Here is a 9,179-nt window from a genome sequence, read left to right as displayed (position 1 = left end):
AAAATGTTGAGTTAATGTAAAATACTGATTTCAAACACTGCAGTGTTTGGGACTGTCCTGAAATGAAAGGCAGGACATATCATTCTGGCATACAACATTTCATTACTGCTTCATGATCTATTGTTAGAAAATTGTTGTAGAAAGAATAAAATGCATTTTTACAATAAAAGTTGGGCACCAACAATGTATTGGTTTTTTTATGCTTAGAAGAAGAAGGTTTTAATGTATTTGGGACTTGTTCTAGTGACATTATTAAAATACTCTCTTTTTTTTAAGGCAAGTACAGTATCTGGAGTGTTTTGTGGGTGTGCATGTGTGTGTGAGAGTGTAAAACTTGCCTGCCTCCCTATCAGTTCCCATCACTTCAACCTTTGTGTTCATATCAATGCATGACACTCACTGCATCACTTCATCCGCAATTAAACTTACGTTAAAAGATCATACTTTTAATTGTTCTTAAACACACTTATTCAAATCCCAAAGCACAACTTTTATGGCTAGCTAAAACATCATTTGGGAAGCTTATCATATTTCTTTAACTGTTATATTACTTTTTTGCTGTAGTGTGTAATTAGTAACTAGAAAATGAAGCAAATCTGCAGGTATTTAGAATAGGCAGTTCTTACAGTGGCTCCCAAAAGCTTTCCAGCTTTTATGTCTCTGATGCTGGGGACTAGATCAATGATTTCCACTATTATATTATATATGCAGCTATTGATGGAGAAGGGAAATATGTTAGACTTCAAAAATCTGTATTTGTCAAAGAAACAGATGAAACAATTAAAAAAGATCCATACTTGTGTTTTAGTATTTTATTCTTTGTCTTTTTTTCCTTCCATTTCTGCATATTATCTGCTATCAACAATGCAGGAGCTGGAGCTACAGACCCCCAAAGTGACAGATTATTATGTTCCTTTCAGATGTAATGGAGAGTTAATTCTGAATGAAGTGGGTTAAAGAGATATCCTAGTAATTAAAAAAGACAACACCTAACATATTTACATTAGCTGGTGGAAGATACTTCACCTTACCAGCCATGGTGCAGTCAAAGGAGGCTGAAGATTTCAGTGCAATAAGCCATGTGCATACCCACACCCTGAAATTTTAATGTTTGAGCTTGGGGTAAGACAAAAAGATGTAGGCTGAAAGCAATGCCTGTTACAAAAGCAGGCACCTGGTAGTCTGGCGAGGGATTTTGCAATAGGAAATTGTGTTCCTGAAGTCTTGAAATGACATCAGTGTAAAAGGTAAGCAAAAACAACAAATAAAGGTAAGCAAATAATATCTGCAATTCCTCAGCACACATCAAACCCCACTGATAAAGCAGTAAATTAATTTCATATACAGAATAAAATACATAATAAAATTTATTGAAATCTCACAAAATGGATAGTTGTAGAAGCAAACTGATGGTTTTAATGTGAAAGATGTAAAATAGAATTTCATTTGGATTTATGACCATGCTCTCATTATTGTGGTTTATGTATTGTAAAAGGTATGAAATTACTCATCTCAAATACAACTGTGGCTGAGCTCATGTTTCTGTAGCAACTCTCAGATAATTGCCAGTCTCTAATATATTTTTAAGTAAAAATCTAATTGGGATTTGTTATTACTTCTAATTAATGTCCATAAATGAAACATAGTTTTTTGCTCATTATCTGTATCTTTTTTTTTTTTTCCTAGCAGAATTTCCTACCCCAATAAGTCTCAGGAGCTTGATTTACTGGTCCCTTTTTACTACAATAAGGGGGAGGAAATAAGAGGATAAAAGCCACCATCAGTCCAGGTTTTGCTTCTTTGTCAAGTCCCTGCTGGAGGCCTGAGCTGTAATTCAGTTCAAAGGTGATGTCCTATGTGCCAGATAAACCTTGAATATGTGCTCTTCTCACAGTTGGAAAATGCACTGTTTCCATACCAGGTGGGAAGCTGAGCCCATTGGGAGTGAGTCCCCCCACCTTTTAAGGGACTACACAGATAACTGAATCATGGACAGGGCTGCTAGTGAGCAGTGGATGCCTTTCTACAAATGTTGGCTGGGGCTCTGGCTTGAAAAGAGAGTCTGCTGTTGTACTCACCCTTATCTAGTGGCAGCAGAACATTCACTGTTTCCTGAAAACATCCTGCCAGTCTGCTGGAGCCAGCCCTGGGGAGGCTAATACAGTGTTGTGAGGGTATTTGTGGTCTGTCAGTAGATGCTGAGGCGATACAGGGGTGTCACTCCATGTTGTGGTTTAAGCCCAGCCATCAACTAAGTACCACAAAGCTCACTCCCTTGACCTCCGGTGGGATGGGAGAGACAATCACTAGAAAAAAAAGAAAAAAAAAAGGTAAAACCTGTGGGTTGGGATAAGAACAGGTTAATTGACATAAAATGTAATAATAATGTTAAATAATAATTATTGTATTCAAAATGGAGATAACAGAAGGAAAGTGAGAAATAAAACCCAAGAAAGGCAAGTGATGTGCCATCCAGCTGCTCACCACCTGCTGACCAATGCCCAGACTGTCACCGAGCAGTGACCTGCAGCCCTTGGTCAGCTCTACACAGTTAATATACTGAGCATGACATTCTATAATATGAAATATCCCTTTGGCCAGATCAGGTCAGCTCTCCTGGCTATGCTTCCTCCCTACTTCTTGTGCACCTCCTCCCCTTCAGAGCATGGGAAACTGGAAAGTCCTTGACTTAGAGTAAGCCCTACTTTTCAACAATTAAAACATGACTGTGTTATCAACATTATTCTCATAACAAAACCAGAAAACACAGCCCTGTACTAGCTACTCGGAAAAAAATTAACTCTTTCCCAGCCAAAAAAAAGGATACTCTATAACTGCCCTCCAACCAAAGACAGCTTTACATGGTACAGCATTTCTCACCACATAAAACACTAAATAGAAAGATTTGATGTAAGTTTAGTAACAGCTGCTGCTAAGTATAAGATCTAAAGAACTTTGTATTTTGCGTGCTGTGAAACTATAGCTCATCATGTCTTTATTGTCTCTAAACAGTAGCTATTCTTGTCATTGAGAACTCCTAAAGCCTAGTCTTATGTGACCTCATAGTCTATTGACTCAGAACGAAGAACAGACTGCTGCTATTTGTGATCTATAGCGTGCTCACCCAAGCAGACATGGCTGAAAAAGACCCCTTTGTGGTGCTTGTTACTACTCCAGAGCGAAGCTGTAGCAGTGACAAGTTTGTTTTCAGTCCCAAGGGGCAGTAAGAGGTCAAATGTGTCTGACTACAACCAGTTTTTATTATTCATGAAGCAATGCAGAACTCCTATGGCTGACGCGCGCCATGTACTCTGCCTCAAGGCAAGCACCTGGTCAATCAGTTTTCCTACTTGTACAAATTTCTTACAGTGATAGAGGTGTCTTTCAAAATCTTCAGGGGAAAAAAAGGTTGTATATATGTAAATGAAACATCTGAGCAAAATCCCCTCTAGAGTTTTGAAAGGTCTTTATCTTGACACTACCTGTACAGGAAATTGAGGCATTTGGAAGGACTGCTGTGCCAGACAACTTTATATTAGCCTTTAGTCTTTCAAACTTGTCCCTGTCTGAGAACTCAAACACCTTTTGAAACAGGTGAGATTTATTTTAGGGAACTTCAAGTATTTACAACATATATATATATATATATATATATAACATATATATAACATATATTTTTATATATATATAACATATATATCATAGAATCATAGAATCAACCAAGTTGGAAAAGACCTCCAAGATCATCAAGTCCAACACTTGATTCAACCCTGCCGTGGTTACTAGACCATGGCACTCAGTGCCACATCCAGTCTTGTCTTAAAAAACTTCAGGGACGGTGAATCCACCACCTCCCTGGGCAGTCCATTCCAATGTCTGATTACTCTCTCTGTAAAAAATTTCTTCCCAATATCCAATCTAAAACTCCTCTGGCCGAGCTTAAGACTGTGCCCTCTTGTCCTGTTGCCTGGGAGAAGAGACTGACACCCACCTGGCTATAACCTCTTTTCAGGGAGTTGTAGAGAGTGATGAGGTCTCCCTTGAGCCTTCTCTTCTTCAGACTAAACAACCCCAGCTCTCTCAGCCTCTCCTCACAGGGCTTGTGTCCCCTCCCCAGCCTCGTTGTTCTTCTCTGGATCTGCTCCAGCACCTCAATATCCTTCCTGAACTGAGGGGCCCAGAACTGGACACAGCATTCCAGGTGTGGCCTCACCAGGGCTCAGTACAGGGGAAGGATGACTTCCCTGGTCCTGCTGGCCACACTGTTCCTGATACAGACCAGGATGGCATTTGCCTTCTTGGCCACCTGGGCACATGTTCATGTTCAGCTTCCTGTCAATCCAAACTCTCAGGTCTTTTTCTGCCTGGCTGCTCTCCAGCCACTCTGTGCCCAGCCTGTAGCGCTGCAGGGGTTGTTGTGGCCAAAGTGCAGGACCCGGCACTTGGCCTTGTTGAACTTCATCCCATTGAAATCAGACCATATTCCTAAATCTGAAATATCTACCCCCCTGGCTATAGTCAGTAGATAAATAGGCATTTCCCCAGTTCATTTCTTCTTCTTTATGTCAAATACTACTTAATTGTGGTGCACCTCATGATGGAGATATCCAGTCAGGTGAGACAATTTCTTTCAGGAGGCTGTGGTGGAGCGGCTGACCAACCTGAGGCTTTTATGCCTCTGAAGCCTGTGGCTACTTTGACACATCTTCCTTCACCATCTGGTTTTTCAATGCCATTGTGCCTGCCCTGTTCCATTCTTTCAGGAAACCACATGGGTACTTCTAACCTTTACTGTAATACCTGATTATCTGTTATACTTTGAAAGCAACACTGAAATAAGCAAGCAAAAACTGCTTGACTGTGCACTACCAATATTCTCCTATTCTGATTATCTGAAGTTGTGTATTCTCATAGTATGATTTGTCCCATGACATTTAAGAGGGGATTATGCCACGCACAAGCTGTTGTGAACATACCTTCCTGGTTTCAAAAGCATGTCTGCAGCACTTGAGTAGCAAAGCAGACACCCCTGATGAAGGATATGATTAAATACTCACACTATTATCCTGATTCATATGCAAATAAGCAACGCTAAACTGTTTATGGGATTCAAACTGTAATCAGTGACCCACTTCAACAAATGAGGAATGGAATCCTGTCCCACGTATGGACAGCAAATACATCTCCTTCTCCCACTCACTTGAGCAGAAGGCTCTCGAATTTCTGTTTTATGCTCAGAATATAAATGTTTCTTCTTGTCTGAAGCTTTAGTTTTGTAATATTGAAGCAAATTATTCATCCTGTTTTGTTCATATACCACCCCTCTTTATTAAAGATAAATCTGAAATATAAGCAAACACCTCCTCCCCCTGCCGCCCATAGTTAATCTGTTTGCATATGGTTTCAATAACAACAGAATAAAAAATTAAATGCAGGTCTTTAGTCTGACTCCTACAGAACGATCCAATAGCACCACCTGCTGTTTACAGGGAACACTGCTGCTTCAGATACATGCTGTGCTGCTTTTATATACAAATATAAATATATTCCAAAAGCATCTCTACAATTTGACCATTTTGACTGGCTATGAAACAGGCTTCTAAATTTTGCTTTCAGTCTAAGTGTCCTTTTTAGGAAAGGCAGATATTTAAATGGTGATAGACTTTTTGCATTGTACCCCATAATATTTAATAACGAAAAGAGATATATTTACTGGAAAAAGTCTGGTTAGATGTTTTTTTCTTATTGTTTTCTTTGTGGAAAATATTTTGGCCGAAACTCACATCTTTGCTTTAGCACTAAATGGTCTGGTAAATTAGAAAGGCCTTACACTTTCAGTGAAGGAGAAAATAGAGCAATAATATTTTTATAAGATCTAGCATGAACAAAATGCTAAAGCATTTCCAGAGATCCACTTGAGGTTGCAGAAATTTAAATTAGCTTGTGTAAGTAAATCATAAAATTCTTTTGTAAATGAGCAAAGAATATTTTTTGTCCAAATCTAAGTTAATGTTTAAGTCATTAATGAGCATATAACTTGTCCTTTTCCCCTTCTGTTTCTCTTCCCTCTTGCCTTAGTGCTGGTAACCCATGCCTTCCAGTGCATTACTTGGTTTTCCCGGTATCTTTGAGCTGTGCCTAGCATGTGGGAATCCAGAGAAGGGACAGCACCTGCAACTGGTGCTGCACTGGCATAGCAGAGATGCTCCGCAGGAAAGCACTTTTGCCAGGGCAAATACCAAAGCTCACTCCTTACTCCCTGTCTCCTGAGCATCTCCCATGCCTTGAGCATCTCTCCTAAGACCCATGTGTGCAGGTGCTACTTCCCCTCCAGCCTTACAACACAGCATGAGGCTTCCTGCTTGTGGACTTTATGGAAAAGGACCAAGTCATTCACCACTATCCCATGTCTTAAGACTTTTCCTCAAGGTTGGGTGTGGAATTTGTCTAGTTCTTCCTGGGTGCTCAAAATATTGTCTACTGCTCACAATGTCTCCTGGGTTTGCCCAGAAAGCAGGTAGGTCCTTCCTGGTGCCTCTCACCAGGCAGACACAATCTCTCACAAAAGCAGGCTCTGGGTTCATTGTCCTACTGTCATTATGAAGTTTAAAATCTCTAAAGAGCAAAGGAATTTGAGCACTTACCTCAGTGGGTTTAGAAATAACACATCCTGCCAAACAGTCTACCACCGTCATTGACATAATTAACTAACTCTGGTAGGAGTCCAGAGCCTGCAGGCAGCCCCTGCCAGCATGAGCCCTCACCTGGCAATGTGATAGGGTCTCTGGGTGTTAGACCATCTGCGATATGGAAAGGCTGGTGTAGGCTGTGCCTAGCACTTTGCTGAGGCAGTACTGGATACAGGCTGAACCGCAGGAGGGTGGATTTGCATGTATGACTTTAACCTGCAGTTAAGTGACATTATCCAGTATGGATACAGCAGGACGAGTAGTACACAGGGCAGTGGGGACCAAACTGTGTGTTGTGGTTTAACCTGTGGGCAACCATAGCCACTTGCTCACTCCCCCACTGTGGGATGGGGGAGAGAATCAGAAAAGTAGAGAGAATTTGTGGGTTGAGATAAAGACAGTTTAATATGGAAAGAAAAAAACTGTACGTGCAAACAAAGCAAACCAAGGAATTCACTTACCACTTCCAACGGGCAGGCAGGTGTTCAGCCATCTCAAGGAAAGCAGGGCTCCATCATGGGTGACTGGGGAAGACAAATGCCATCACTCCAAACACAACCCTCTTCCTTCTTCTTGCCCCAGCTTTATATGCTGAGCATGACACCACATGGTCTGGGGTCCCTTTGGTCAGTTGGCATCAGCTGTTGTGGCTGTGTCTCCTCACAACTCCTTGTGTACCCTCCTCACTGGTGGGGTGGGGTGGGGCGAGAGGTAGAAAAAGCTTTGTAAGGTCTGCTCAGCAATAGCTGAAACATTCCTGTGTTATCAACACTGTTTCCAGCACAAATCCAAACCACAGCCCCATACCAGCCACTGTCAAGAAAATTAACAGTACCAGCCAAAAGCAGCAGTGTGGTTAGGTATGAAGGAAACGTATCCATTACGGAAGATGTTAGGAGATGAAGGGAATTGCATTTTTAAAATGTGGCATATAGGTTAACTGAAGAGAAGGCAGCCTCTAGCACAAGTGGAACTGTGCCATTAGAGTCCAGCAGCACTGCAGTCCTAGGGGGTCCCCTGACTGGAGGCAGAGCAGGTGGCTGTGGTAGACATGGGCACAGCTAGATCCCATGGCACCCATCCAGAGCACCCATCGTGGACTCACTTGGGCAAAACAGAAAAGAGGTAACAATTACTAACCATTAAGGCATTTTGAGTGAGCCCAGGTCTGCTGCTAGCTTTTCTAATGCAGGAGCCAAGTCTCAAGAGTAGGAGAGGGTTTAAGTGGAGTAACTACAACTTCACTGTGGTAAAAAGACTGAAAAAGGGTCAAAGACATCTAATGAGAGATCTAGACAGACTTGTAATGAATGCTTGTAATGCATGCAAGAGTGCAGTCAATATTTGCACCACTGATGCAAGAAAGCACAGAAGTCCTGGATACTTATTAGTCTGACAGAAAGAAAAAATCCCCTGTAGCTGTCCCTGCATTAAGAATGAGAGAAATAAAACTTCACACTCCACCTCATAAAGAAGATGGAAAATCGGAGGACATGGGCATCAATTTATTCCAGATGGAACCACACTGCTTGTAGGCAAGTTTAATAAAACCGGTGGAATTGAAATGAAGATATATGAGAAAGCAAATGCCAAATTCCTACAGTAGCCAGTGGACAGTGACAAAGAAATACAACTGAACAGTTCAAGGAGTGAATTAATAAAATAGATGCCATCTGTTAAATCTATAAAGTACCAAAACAATTAATTAGTGGAAATTGAAAATCAAAAGTTTAAAAAAAGAAGGTGCTGCAAATGAAAATTATGGAAGACCTAAGTGAGGATATTTGACTTGGATCAAGATAAGCCCAACACATTACAGAAGGAACGATGATTCAGTGCACTACTTTGATGCTGGGTTGTGACTGTACAAAAGCAGTTTCCACAGGATCTTAAGGAGTAACATAGCACCTTCAAGTGCCCATCAGGTTTGGTGAAATAAAATTGTGTGCAAAGGCTGTATAGTTTATGATTAGGAAACACTGAAAACAAACTGTACATGTAGCATCTAATTCAGTGGGGTGTGGCCATTTCCAACAAGCTACTTTGCTTTCCTTTTAATAATTAGCCTGAGTAATTCAGTGTCAGCTTATTACTGAGGCAAATGAACCAGCTGCATCTTCCTGTAAGCAACAATAGCCACCTACAATGCTAAATGTTGATCTGGTGACAGACTTGTAGAGTTACTGAGTTGTTCTGATATAGTCCTAAGAAACTCTGTAAAAAAAAAAAAAAAAAAAGGAAAATCAAGCATTTCTGGTTTTTTTTTCCACAGGTTTAAAGAAATCTATGCCAAAAATAATATTTTTAATTTGAATACTGGAAACTATTACTAAAAGCAAAATATATCAGCAATGCAAATACCATGTTAAAACCCCCACATTTTCTTTGGGAATAGAGCTTTGCTGAGACAATAGCTTGAAGTATAGCAACTCTTTTGCCATGTCCACCCTCTCATTGCCATCCAAAACCTACAATGTACTTCTGAACTGT

The 9,179-nt window shown here is 40.7% G+C and overlaps 1 long non-coding RNA gene across 1 annotated transcript; it reads right to left on the bottom strand.

Annotated features, from left to right (window-relative positions):
• Positions 1-1,738: 1,738 nt before the first annotated feature.
• LOC126644515 (uncharacterized) lies at positions 1,739-8,904 on the bottom strand. The gene is made up of 3 exons (XR_007629946.1): positions 8,834-8,904; positions 7,151-7,375; positions 1,739-2,306 (listed from the first exon to the last, which is right to left on the bottom strand). It is a non-coding gene; the product is annotated as an uncharacterized LOC126644515 (long non-coding RNA).
• Between the last annotated feature and the right edge of the window lie 275 nt (positions 8,905-9,179).

Source organism: Myiozetetes cayanensis, unplaced genomic scaffold, assembly GCF_022539395.1.
Source record: "Myiozetetes cayanensis isolate MyiCay16 unplaced genomic scaffold, myiCay2020 scf3, whole genome shotgun sequence".
Classification (NCBI taxonomy): Eukaryota; Metazoa; Chordata; class Aves; order Passeriformes; family Tyrannidae; genus Myiozetetes; species Myiozetetes cayanensis.
The sequence above is the reverse complement of the archived record's forward strand: the minus strand, read 5'-3'. Positions and strand labels throughout refer to the sequence as shown.